Source organism: Triturus cristatus, chromosome 3_1 (assembly GCF_964204655.1).
Source record: "Triturus cristatus chromosome 3_1, aTriCri1.1, whole genome shotgun sequence".
In the NCBI taxonomy this organism is placed as follows: Eukaryota; Metazoa; Chordata; class Amphibia; order Caudata; family Salamandridae; genus Triturus; species Triturus cristatus.
Window position 1 is genome coordinate 142371944 of NC_140583.1, and position 13468 is coordinate 142385411.

General features: G+C 45.1%; 1 protein-coding gene across 7 annotated transcripts in view; it reads left to right on the forward strand.

The window, feature by feature from the left end:
- Nucleotides 1–13468, forward strand: part of NAV2 (neuron navigator 2) — a 606131-nt gene that overhangs the window by 231063 nt on the left and 361600 nt on the right. The window lies entirely within an intron of this gene.

Genomic DNA, 13468 nt, shown 5'->3' on the forward strand with positions numbered 1-13468 from the left:
ATGGGGTACAACATGTTTCGGCACGTCGCAGTGTGCTGGAGCCTGCCCCTTGTCGGAATTTAAATATGGATAGAGGAACGTGAGGTGTCTCCGTGTGCTGAACCTTGGCTTTTGGGCGCTGGTGCCTATGGCTATTGACGTATAGATGAAAGTAGACAAAGTTTTGCTGTATTTGACGACAGTTGAGTACAAGGGTTGTCATTCAAGCTAGTGGACAAGAGGAACAGGAGACACCCTATGCCCCTGAATCACTGAGTAATTAGAATAGGAAAACGTATATTTCTATGTCAATTTTCTAAAGTATGGTCCATATAAGTATTATCAGACGTTGCGCAGTGCGGCAGAAAAGTACTTGAACTGAGAGCCGGTAGGTGAGGCAGGAAGGAGAGCGGGTAAGTCAAAACAAATCACATTTTGGGTGCCCCCAGCTGCTCTGAGGCATATGAAACAGTTAGCATCACGCATTGGTAAGTAGAATTATGAAGAGTTCTACGTTAACTGAAATAAGAAAGTTACCGGAAATATGAAAATGACTGTAAAAGCAGTACCTGGCTTCCGTTAATTCCCACTCAGTTCGAACTCTGCCCATTATTGGCAGTACGGGCGGTACAGCAAGAGCAATAGATGTAGTGATGTACCACTGGCCATGAGTGCCACTGGCATATCAGCATCACTGCTTCTCTTGATGCCAGGCTGTGTCATTCTTACCAGGGGCACAGGATGTCCAGGAGAACGAGCGGGGCCTCTTTGCGCTCACACAAGTCCCGCCCTGTCCGCATTATTGCAGGGGGTGTGATAAGCAGAAGGGGTGAGCGGCCGGGGTGGGGGCGAGGGGGCAGTCTAGTCAAGCTTTTAATGTCAGTGGGGCGTTCTGGCCGCTCATAAAACAAGTCTTGCTGAAACACGCTCTTTATAAATTGCTGTCATTTGGGGGCGCCACTCTGTGTCATCGTAAGCGGAGAGTGGCATTGTAAACCCATCTTGCCATGTGTGGACTCACACGCTCCTTAAGAAGCCATTTGTATTAAAATGCCAGTACGTGCTCCTCTTTACGTGCCAGTGCTCGCGATGCTTTTGTAATGTTGCAGCATCACGGGTCATGGTGCATTTGGTATTTTGAAGAAAAGGTTTTATAACGCACTTTTATGATGGCCACCGAAAGTACTAAAATGTAGTCGTTGATGCCATGACCCTTTCCTGTCTTAGCTCGTGTGGTGTACTTAAGAACATGGGCGCACCCCCTGTGGCTTGGCAGCACTTTCAGTCACGGGCCCTCCACCCTTACACTGTCTGCTCTTGGGCACAGTGTTAGCTCTGATGAAGTGCCTGCGTTGACCCGCCTGTGGCACTGCTCTCACGGACCCTCCACCCTTACACTGTCTGCTCTTGGGCACAGTGTCAGCTCTGATGAAGTGCTTGCGTTGACCCGCCTGTGGCACAGCTCTCACGGGCACTTTAGCTTATTAGAGAAGTACAGTGAATCCCAGGGGCCTTTTAAGAGCGGATGCCCTCTGTGGGCATCTGTTGCAGGTTGTACCCCCCCCCTCCCCCCCATGTGCGACAGATGGCGCGGCTGGTACATTAGTCATCTGTCGGTAATACCGCAGTGCATGAACACACCCGTCTGCGCTAATCACATCAAGTCTGGCGTTGCGCAACCTATCTTGACTTGTGAATGCGTTGTGTTGTTGCCACACTGGCGTGTGCTGTCTGTCGACAACAATGACTTGTTTTCTCTTTATTTTCCTGGTATACTTTTAGCCTCTTTAATATGGCTTTACATGAGAAATACGTTCTGGCTCTTTTCTTTGTGTAAAATGAAAGAACGAGCTGCTGTCTCAATAACATTGGTTCTCCTCGTGACATATATTCACATACATCCTTGTCAGTGAATCTACCACCATCCTTTGAGAGTACATCCTTGTCCGTAAATCTACCACCATCCTTTGGAAGTACATCCTTGTCCGTGAATCTACCTCCATCCTTTGAGAGTACATCCTTGTCCGTGAATCTACCACCATGCTTTGAGAGTACATCCTTGTCCATAAATCTACCACCATCCTTTGGAAGTACATCCTTGTCCGTGAATCTACCATCATCCTTTGGAAGTACACCCTTGTCAGTGAATCTACCCCCATCCTTTGAGAGTACATCCTTGTCAGTGAATCTACCTCCGTCCTTTGAAAGTACATCCTTGTCAGTGAATCTACCTCCATCCTTTGAAAGTACATCCTTGTCAGTGAATCTACCCCCATCCTTTGAGAGTACATCCTTGTCCGTGAATCTACCACCATGCTTTGGAAGTACATCCTTGTCAGTGAATCTACCTCCATCCTTTGAAAGTACATCCTTGTCGGTGAATCTACCATCATCCTTTGAGAGTACACCCTTGTCAGTGAATCTACCCCCATCCTTTGAGAGTACATCCTTGTCAGTGAATCTACCTCCGTCCTTTGAAAGTACATCCTTGTCAATGAATCTACCACCATGCTTTGGAAGTACATCCTTGTCAGTAAATCTACCTCCGTCCTTTAAAAGTATATCCTTGCCAGTGAATCTACCACCATGCTTTGAAAGTACATCCTTGTCAGTGAATCTACCTCCGTCCTTTGAAAGTACATCCTTGTCAGTGAATCTACCACCATCCTTTGAAAGTACATCCTTGTCAATGAATCTACCACCATGCTTTGGAAGTACATCCTTGTCAGTGAATCTACCACCATGCTTTGAGAGTACAGCCTTGTCCGCGAATCTACCTCCGTCCTTTGAAAGTACATCCTTGTCAATGAATCTACCACCATCCTTTGAAAGTACATCCTTGTCAATTAATGTACCACCATGCTTTGGAGGTACATCCTTCTCCGTGAATCTACCTCCAACCTTTGAAAGTACATCCTTGTCTGTGAATCTACCTCCATCCTTTGAAAGTACATCCTTGTCAGTGAATCTACCATCATCCTTTGAGAGTACATCCTTGTCAGTGAATCTACCACCATCCTTTGGAAGTACATCCTCGTCAGTGAATCTACCTCCGTCCTTTGAAAGTACATCCTTGTCAATGAATCTACCACCATGCTTTGGAAGTACATCCTTGTCAGTGAATCTACCTCCATCCTTTGAAAGTACATCCTTGCCAGTGAATCTACCACCATGCTTTGAAAGTACATCCTTGTCAGTGAATCTACCTCCGTCCTTTGATAGTACATCCTTGTCAGTGAATCTACCTCCATCCTTTGAAAGTACATCCTTGTCAATGAATCTACCACCATGCTTTGGAAGTACATCCTTGTCAGTGAATCTACCACCATGCTTTGAGAGTACAGCCTTGTCTGTGAATCTACCTCCGTCCTTTGAAAGTACATCCTTGTCAATGAATCTACCACCATCCTTTGAAAGTACATCCTTGTCAATTAATGTACCACCATGCTTTGGAAGTACATCCTTGTCAGTGAATCTACCTCCATCCTTAGAAAGTACATCCTTCTCCGTGAATCTACCTCCATCCTTTGAAAGTACATCCTTGTTATTGAATCTACCACCATGCTTTGGAAGTGCATCCTTGTCAGTGAATCTACCATCATCCTTTGGAAGTACATCCTTGTCTGTGAATCTACCTCCATCCTTTGAAAGTACATCCTTGTCATTGAATCTACCATCATCCTTTGAGAGTACATCCTTGTCAGTGAATCTACCACCATGCTTTGGAAGTACATCCTTGTCAGTGAATCTACCACCATGCTTTGAGAGTACAGCCTTGTCCGTGAATCTACCTCCGTCCTTTGAAAGTACATCCTTGTCAATGAATCTACCACCATCCTTTGAAAGTACATCCTTGTCAATTAATGTACCACCATGCTTTGGAAGTACATCCTTGTCAGTGAATCTACCTCCATCCTTTGAAAGTACATCCTTGTTAATGAATCTACCACCATGATTTGGAAGTGCATCCTTGTCAGTGAATCTACCATCATCCTTTGAAAGTACATCCTTGTCAGTGAATCTACCTCCGTCCTTTGAAAGTACATCCTTGTCAATGAATCTACCATCATCCTTTGGAAGTACATCCTTGTCCGTGAATCTACCATCATCCTTTGGAAGTACATCCTTGTCCGTGAATCTACCATCATCCTTTGGAAGTACATCCTTGTCAGTGAATCTCCCCCCGTCCTTTGAGAGTACATCCTTGTCAGTGAATCTACCTCTATCCTTTGAAAGTACATCCTTGTCAGTGAATCTACCCCCATCCTTTGAGAGTTCAAACCTCGTCCGTGAATCTACCACCATGCTTTAGAAGTACATCCTTGTCAGTGAATCTACCTCCATCCTTTGAAAGTACATCCGTGTCTGTGAATCTACCTCCATCCTTTGAGAGTACATCCTTGTCAGTGAATCTACCATCATCCTTTGAGAGTACATCCTTGTCAGTGAATCTACCATCATCCTTTGAGAGTACATCCTTGTCAGTGAATCTACCTCCATCCTTTGAGAGTACATCCTTGTCAGTGAATCTACCTCCATCCTTTGAGAGTACATCCTTGTCAAAGGGTTCTGTAGAGCAGAATGAAGAACGCCAGCAGTGACTGCTGAGACGGCGAGGGTACAAGAGTGTTTGCGGCTGGTTGAAAGGAGGCCACGAGCTGCTGTGCAGATCTCTGCAGTAAGCACCGAGTGCAGGAATGCAGCAAAAGTGACCTCGCGCCAGACGGAATGTGCCACAGTGACCTGCCGGCCTGCAATCATTCTATTGTCGACCCTCTGGCTATGGTTGTAATAGAGACTCTGAGAGCTCGAGCCAGCAGAGTCCCAGAACTGCCCTTGGATGAGGGCTTCTGGAACCCCAGCGAGCTCTGAGATTTTGCGAGGTTCCCTATTTAGCCTAACTTAGTAATATTCAGAAAGGAAGTAGCAGAGTTAAAAGTGTCAGCTGTGGGTTGGTGAAGGAAAACCGGCTCATGGCACTGAAAGGGTTTAAAGATTCTGCCTCAGCACCTTCTTGGCTGCCCCCGGTGCCTTGTACAGGAGGGGGCATCTGTTTCCGGGTTATGAATGGGGTCAGCGCCGGCATCGCCTGAAGTCACCGTAGCTGGGCCCTTAGCCCTACTAGTGAAGACGCGGCGTGATTATTCTGCTCAACATTGCTGTATAGACTCTTGGTGTGAAAAATGTGCGGGACTATGATAACATTCTGGGAAGTTCTGTTTAATTACGCAAAAGGCAAATCCATAATTTCGTGTTATATTTTAGCGCGAAAGACATTCTTGAAGCCATTTAAACATCACCGCGAACAACAACTGCCCCGTTCGGTTCTGTGCCGTTCATTTTTTGCAGCAATTGTTCCATACGCTGTAAATACTTAAGGCCCGATTCACAGAACTAATTTAAGACAAAATCCTAAACTTACTACTTTTGGTATTCACAGAAGGCATTTAGTAGTAGTAAAGTTAGGATTTTGTCTTAAGTCTGTCTTAAGTCTGTCCTAAGTTTGTATTAAGTCTGTCCCTAAAAAATGTATCCTGTATTAAATAGTTTGGTACAAGTGCTCTCAGTCGGGTATGGAGAGGTGTCTGCTGAATTTCACCCTGGATTTTTTCATGCCGACACTGACAAAAACACACATAAATACACACTCTTTCCCCTCTCTGATTTGTAGGCCTTAAAACGTGGCTAGTTTGAAAAATAGTGTGTTTTAAGTACCCTAACAATTCGCTTTCCTCTCTCTTTCCACTGCCCCATAAGCCCCCTCCTGTCCTGCCTCTCATATAATGTATTTTAACAACATATCCCAGCCTTATTGATAAGTGAATTATCTGAAACTAACTTGATTTAAATTTAAACCTTAAAATGTAAGTGCCTGACTCCTGTATTTTTTATTTTTTTGCTGTTGTGCAGTACTTAAAGCTGGGGTCCCCGAGTAAAGTGCTGCGAATGCATGCCGAAACATTCCTAGACTTAAAAGCAAACATTGGCAAAGCCAATAGGTCTTGGCCATGCAAGAGCTATTAGCTTAGCCAATGTGTTTTAGCCATGTTTTATACCAGCTTGGCAGCTTTTCAGCATAGCTGAAACTTAGTGGTATAGAGGAGAGTTGCATGGAGTGGCGTAGAGTGGAATGGAGAAGAATGGAGTAGAGTGTTACTGAGTGGAGTGGCGCACAGAGCTACGTTCATTGGGGTGGCATAGTGTGAAGTCACGCAGAGTGGCGTACAGTGGAGTAGAGTAATGTGGACTGGTGTAGAGTATGTTGGCATAGAGTGTTACAGAGTATAGTGGCTTATGATGCAGTGTCGTAGATTAGTATTGCATAGTAGAGTGCAGTGCAGAGTGGAGTAGAGAACAGCGAAGTAGAGTTCAATGGTGCAGAGTAGAGTGGCTCAGAATTCAGGGCATGGAGTGGTACAGAGTAGAGTGGTGTAGCATAGAATATAGCGCTGCAGAGGGCTGTGGCGTAGAGTGGAGTGATGCAGAGTAGAGTGGTGTAGAGTTCAGTGGTGGAGAGTGCAGTGTTGCAGAGTAGAGTGTTGTAGAATGCAGTGGTATAGAGTGGCGCAGAGTACAGTAGTGCAAAGTAGAGTGCAGTGGCGTAGAATGCTGTGACATAGAGAGCATTGCATAGAGTGCAGTGGAGTAGAGTGCGGTGATTTAGAATAGAGTTGCGTAGAATGCAGTGGCATTGAGTGGAGTGGCTCAGAGGGGTGTGGAGTGCTGGGGTGCAGAGTAGATTGTTTCAGAGCAGAGTGAATTGGCGTAGGGTAGAGTGCAGTGGTGTAGAGTGTAATGGCGTAGCATAAAGTCGTGTAGAGTGCAGTGGATTTGAGTGCAATTTTGCAGAGTTGATTAGATTGGCATAGAGTGCAGGGGCACAGAGTAGAGCGTTAGAGAGTAAAGTGCATTGGCGTAGAGTGCAGCGTTGCAGCGTGGCATAGAGTGGAGATGTGCAGAGTAGAGTGGAGTATGCATGGTGCGGTACAGTGCCACTATTCCAGACAACACATTTTTAATTGAAATTACCATTACATTTGTACTGCCATACTGGTTCAATAATAAAACCATATAGCGCACTAACAATGTTTGGAAATGACATCACCTAGTGGATTGATTTTATTATATTGAAACATTTGTTTCTAACACAGTTCAGAGTTAACAAAAAATGTACTTCATTTGTGCGTTCATAATTCTGAAATGTTCTAAAATACTAACACGGTTCATTTAAATGTGTTCTAGAGAAAAAAAAAACTTTCCTACCCCCTGTATCCATCAAGATTGTCACAAAAATCCTCTCACTTTGAAGTCCAAGATAGAAAAGTAAACACCAAGCTCCCTCAGAAGAGCGAACGTGACATTTGACCTTTGCCTTTGAATGCACAGCAAATGTGAAATGATAAGAATATTTACAGGCCTGTTTACACAAAGGAGCACTTGTGGAAGAATACAAGCTACAAGGAGAGTTGGTGTGAAAACGCTTTGCTCTTTGAAAGGGAGAAACTCACTCTACACAGCCTAAAACCAATAAAGCCAGCAAATAGAAAGCCAGAAAATAAATGTGAGTTACCTACCACACAGCCAATGGTTAGCATTCCCAGGGAAGCTTTCTGAATGTCCCCACGATGTCTTTAGCAAGCAGACAGCTATGCTGTCTAGTAGGGTTTGACCTAAAAAGAAAGCATTTCAGAGTTTAGTCTTTCCCAACACCAAATTTTAATTTGGGCTCCAACAAAATGTCTTGTTCCTGGTTGGCTAGTGCCTCTCTACAGTTTCAGTAATATGGTTTGCGTGGTGTGAACATTTCTAGACTCTTTTTTCCACCGTGAAGGCAAGGAGTTTGTCTGTAGTGATTTAGTTCATAATCCCTACGTCTTGCTCACACGCCATGTAATCTTAGACAAGTCTTTTTATCTCTGAGCCTCATCTAAATCAGCTGTTGTGAGTGAGGGCCCACCACAGATGTTAAGATGCTTCACAGACAGAGGCCGAGTTTCTATAATGGATTCTGGGTGCCTGCTGTGTAATTTATTTCAGTTTTTGTTCCAAACATGTGTTTTAGGCACTTTTTGAAAATCCTGAATAGCAGGTTTGTTTTGCAGTAACTAAAGTAACCGCTCGTTCTCGCGAGGCCTTGAGAATATTCACTAGTCTTACACACAGGGTTCGATTCCAGGTGGTGCTGAGCAGGCCTCCTTGTGGCATCCACTCGTCACAGCTGCACATGTGCTGGTGCAGACAGGGATGCTCTGGCTGTAGTACACCAGGCCCACTTGTACCAGTCAGTAGGTTTTGCAGGTGGAATTGAATAAAATGGGACCTCGCTTGTTGGAGGCATGAAATGTACCTCTCAAAGTATTCTGGATACAAAGGTCCAAGCGTTCTCTCCCTGGAGGTAACGCCCTTTTCTTTGGCGGTAGGACGCTTGCTCGAGGGTTGGACCTTCCTTCCCTCTTCTTGACTCAACCTATCTTTAACTGTGAAATGTTCCTCCCTGCCTGCAGCATGTGGTAAATACAGACAGGGGCTTCGCGTCTGAGGGTTGGGGAGTCACACCTCCCTTATACATACATAAATGCATACCCCCTCCAAATAAATTCTGGCAAGCCAAACCTGACGAAAGTTATCAGGGGAGAAGACATGGAAAAAGAGTAAAACATGCTGAATTAGGTCTGCTAAAAACCGATTCTGCATGTTATGCCTAATTTTCATATTAAAAACTCAGACTAGGAGTTGTTTACTACACTAGCCTTCTCCGGGCATCTTGTAAAGAGGGCCCATGGCTGGGAATGTCTGAGGGCCCGCCCCTTTCCTTGGCCTTGCACCCTCCTAGGCCCCGCCTCCTCAGGCACATGGTATGTTTTCAAAGTTGTCAGGTGTGTAAATCTGTACATTAAAACCAGACAGTATTAGGAATTTCAAGTACAATTCTGCCAAGTAAATCTGGCTGTGTGCAGTTATTCCCCATTTTAATAGGAGGGATAATGGGTGGTGACTCCGGCTGGTAGCAGAGGTTTAGACTGCTTGGAATAACAGCACATACTCGTCTTGACCCATAACCGTGGCATTGGGACGATGCCGCATAAGGAGCTCTACTGTAAATGTGAGGTCCACAATAGCCCTTCTGGCTGGTGCACACGCATTGTTCTCCTCTCTTTGCATAAAGGTCACTTTTTCTGCTTGTCCGGGTGTCACTGCTGGTTGCATGTGCAGCTGCTTAACCCAGCTGTCATCTCTGTACATTGAAAGGAACTGTTGACATGGTTGTTCCTTTGAAACTACAAAACGTTTGATGAGCGCCTGTCGTCAGCTGTAGTGGCCGTTTCCCAAACTTTTAAAAATGTCAAGTTTTCTAGAATCAAACTCCCAGAGCAGGAGTTTGTGTAAAAAGGCAAGACATGATGACACCCATGCCCAAGGGAGCCTTTGGTCAACAATAATACCACAAAAGAGGTCATTCTTTTTGTCACTGACAACTTTCCAGCTTGGAGGTGGTCCTAGATTAAATTGGACTGCAAAGTGGGAAATCAGGGATGCTGGGAATGGGACCCAGACTTCCGGCTGGGACAGGGCCGAGAGTGCCATCTGGGAACTGAGTTGTGATTACCAGATGGGAAATGGGCCGAGACGAAAAGGTGAGAGGTCGACTGACCCTTCCAAATGAGTACGGAACTGAGACTACAGTCTGGAAGTGCATGCAGACTACACACTGGCACTAAACCGAGACCAACAGCTGGCAAGTTTACTCAGCTGAGAGCGGGAGACTGAGACCTGGCCTGAGACTTCTATCCATGGGCAGGACTGAGACCACCAACCCAGAAATGGACCAAGACTTTTGGTTTAGAACTGGACTGAAGCTGAAAACCGAGAACTGGATTGAGACTATCCACAACGAACTAGACTGAGGCTAATACCTGTGGGCTCGGCTGAGATTAGCAGCTGAGACCTGGCCTGAGACTAACAGCCAAGAGATGGACTGAGACTTTTTGTTGGGAAGTGGTCTGAAGCTAGTTGAGAAGTGGATTGAGGCTACAAACTGGGAGCTGGGCTGAGACTATAAATAGAGAACTGGATCTAGACTTCTAGATGATAAATCGACTAAGGCTACAAGTTTAGAGCTGGGCTAAGTACCACCTGGAAGCTGGATTGAGGGTAGAAGCTTGGAGATGGATAAAGACTACCAAACAAAACTGGACTGAAGCTACAAGTTTAGAGCTGGACTGAGATTTTCAGCTGCAAGCTGCGCTGAGACTTGATCCTCAGACCTGAAATGAGACTTCACTAGCAGCTGAGAATTGGATTGAGACGTCAATCTGAGAAATGGACTGAGTCTACAAGTCTAGAGCTGAATTGAGGCTTCCAACAGAGAAATGGTCTTGTAGAATAACAACTGTCTAGACGAAACCCAGTTTGATTTTAGGGCAGAACACAGTACAGAATCTTTGAAGAAGGCCCTGAAAACCTAGTTATTTAATAAATAGAGGCCCTTGCTTACTCCGGACCACCAGCGCCAAGACACCTTTGGGTATTCGTGCACTTAATAAATGTATTAACATAACATACCTGTAGCTGAGGAATGGACGTAGGCTACTAGTTTAGAGCTTGACTGAGATATGAACTTTGACCTATAGCTGAGAAATGGACTGAGGCTACTAGTTTAGAGTTTGACAGACTTCTAGCTGAGAACTGGATTAAGGCTACTAGTTCGGAGCTGGACTGACCCTTTCAGCTGAGAGCTCAACTCAGACGCCCACCTGAGAGCTGGGCTCGAGGTCCAGCTGAGCGCTGGACTTAGACTTCCTGCTGAGAGCCAGACTCAGACTACTAGAAGGGAAGTTAACAGAGATGTCTAGCTGAGAATTTAACTAAAGCTACACACTGAGAGCTGGACTTAGACTACCAATAGATAACTGGATTAAGACTACCAACAGATAATTGGACTGAGACTTCTAGTTGAGGACTGGACTAAGACTACACGTTTAGATGTGGACTGAGACGTCTAACTGAGAACTATACCGAAGCTACCAGGTGAAAGCTAGACAGAGGCTAACTGCTGAGAGGTGGACTGAGACTATAAGCTAGGAGCTGGACTCAGACTGACAACAGATAATTGGACTGAGACTTCAAGTTGAGGACTGGACTAAGACTACATGTTTAGATGTGGACTGAGACGTCTAACTGAGAACTTTACCAAAGCTACCAGGTGAGAGCTAGACAGAGGCTAACTGCTGAGAGGTGGACTGAGACTATAAGCTAGGAGCTGGACTCAGACTGACAACAGATAATTGGACTGAGACTTCAAGTTGAGGACTGGACTAAGACTACACGTTTAGATGTGGACTGAGACGTCTAACTGAGAACTTTACCAAAGCTACCAGGTGAGAGCTAGACAGAGGCTAACTGCTGAGAGGTGGACTGAGACTATAAGCTACGAGCTGGACTCAGACTGACAACAGATAATTGGACTGAGACTTCAAGTTGAGGACTGGACTAAGACTACACGTTTAGATGTGGACTGAGACGTCTAACTGAGAACTATACCGAAGCTACCAGGTGAAAGCTAGACCGAGGCTAACTGCTGAGAGGTGGACTGAGACTATAAGCTAGGAGCTGGACTCAGACTGACAACAGATATTTGGACTGAGGCTTCTAGTTGGGGACTGGACTAAGACTACAAGTTGAGAGGTGGACTGAGACTTCTAGTGGAGAAAACCGGACTGAGGTTAGAAGCTGACAGCTGGACTGAGGCTAACAGCTGAGACCTGGACTGGAACTTTCTAATCATTTCTCCTAGATCACTTGATGGGGATATAGGAATTGACAACCATCAAGGAGGCCTTCCTCAGTTATAAATATAGTTGTCTTTTACATCGATTAAGCAGTGAGTATCCATGGAACACAAGCATAAATACTAAATAAACATGCACCCCAGTGACGCACAAGTCTGCAAGGGTAACCACTGGTTTCACTGGGCTCCTGTTAACTCGTGCTTGTTGGTGATGAACACTGGGTGAAGATTTTTTCTAGGGTGTATTGTGGTGAGGTGTGGCTGTCATCCTGTTTAAAAAGAACAATTGATGGACGGACTGCTGAAACAATGTCAAACATCCACCCGCAGTACAAAGATCTGGGCTTAAACCCATCGTTTTTTTGCTCACCGTGCCATTCAATTTAGACCCAGCCATATGCAAATCAGTCTGGACCCTGCTCCCCATGGGAACAGCGCAGCCCACACTGCCAGGTCAGGTCCTCCCTGGACCGTAAACAAGCATCCTAGGACCGGATTCAGGGTAGCACCCCTCATCAGGCAGGCTAGCTTGACTCTAGTCAAAGTTTCAACACTTCGTCCATCATTTTATTTTGTGATGCTGTCATTCTGTGTATTCATTCCTTTTAGACTCATTACAATCTAGTATGAGCCCTGTCAGAGAAGAGCACACACCACTCGTGCACTCTCTTCATATGTGTGCACAAGTTTATTCTATACAACAAAGTGCCAAATTGTTCATCAAAACAGCAGCATACCTCCCAGCAATCAGCGTCAGGTGCTAATTCCGTCCCAATTTGCATGACTTTTGATATGTTTTCCAGTGCTTAATTTGAGCCTGTGGTTTCTGGTGCTTGGCACCGGCACTTAATTTTCAACACCGGTGCTTGTGAAGGTCTGCCACAAAGTGGCTAATTTAGAGATGACCACAACAACAGGTAATTACAAATTCAACATACATTACAAATGTCTACTACCTGCTGCCCTATAGGTCCTATACCTGAGGGGGCCTGAAATAGTCCGAACTGTCACAGTTGTAGGAGTCTGGTGGTTAGTAGTTGTTCTGCTACTGTCGCTGGCAGCGTGGCAGGGTAGTGTGTGGTGCAGGCTGCAGTGGCCTCCTGAGGAGAGTCCTAGCACTTTTGTGTTTTTTGCAAATTAAGCACTGATGCTGTCTAGTTTTCTATGTGCATTGCTTCGAAGGACGCACGTGTGACAGAAACCGAAACTTAGATGAGCAGGTGAGCAGCTTTCTTATCAGAAGGAGAAGGAACCATCAAAAAGATACAAAGACTGTGAGCTCGGATTCTGAGCTAGTCATTTGTGAATCCTCCTTAGAGATGCCACAAATAATAACGAGGCCGTGGACGTCCGAGGCCTGTGCACATCATGGGCAGGATACGAAAACGAGATGGCAGCTAATGATTCGTCCTGGCAGCGTCAGTTGCGGTTGTTTAAAAGAAAAAATATAGTATTCTTTGAAACGATCTCACAGTTTGTAGACGCACTTCACTCTGACAATTTCCAATTGAACTTCTAGTTATGCAAAAATATTACATTTTCTTTAACATGTTTCTTTTTTATAGCCAGGCGCCTAATGTCATCTAATATTTTTTTTAATATTTTCCTAAAATACCTAATTTTAGTCTAAAGGTGACCCTAACTACCCCCAAGAGCTTTACAATATTAACATTGCCGTTTTCCTCGTATGCTGCCGGTTTC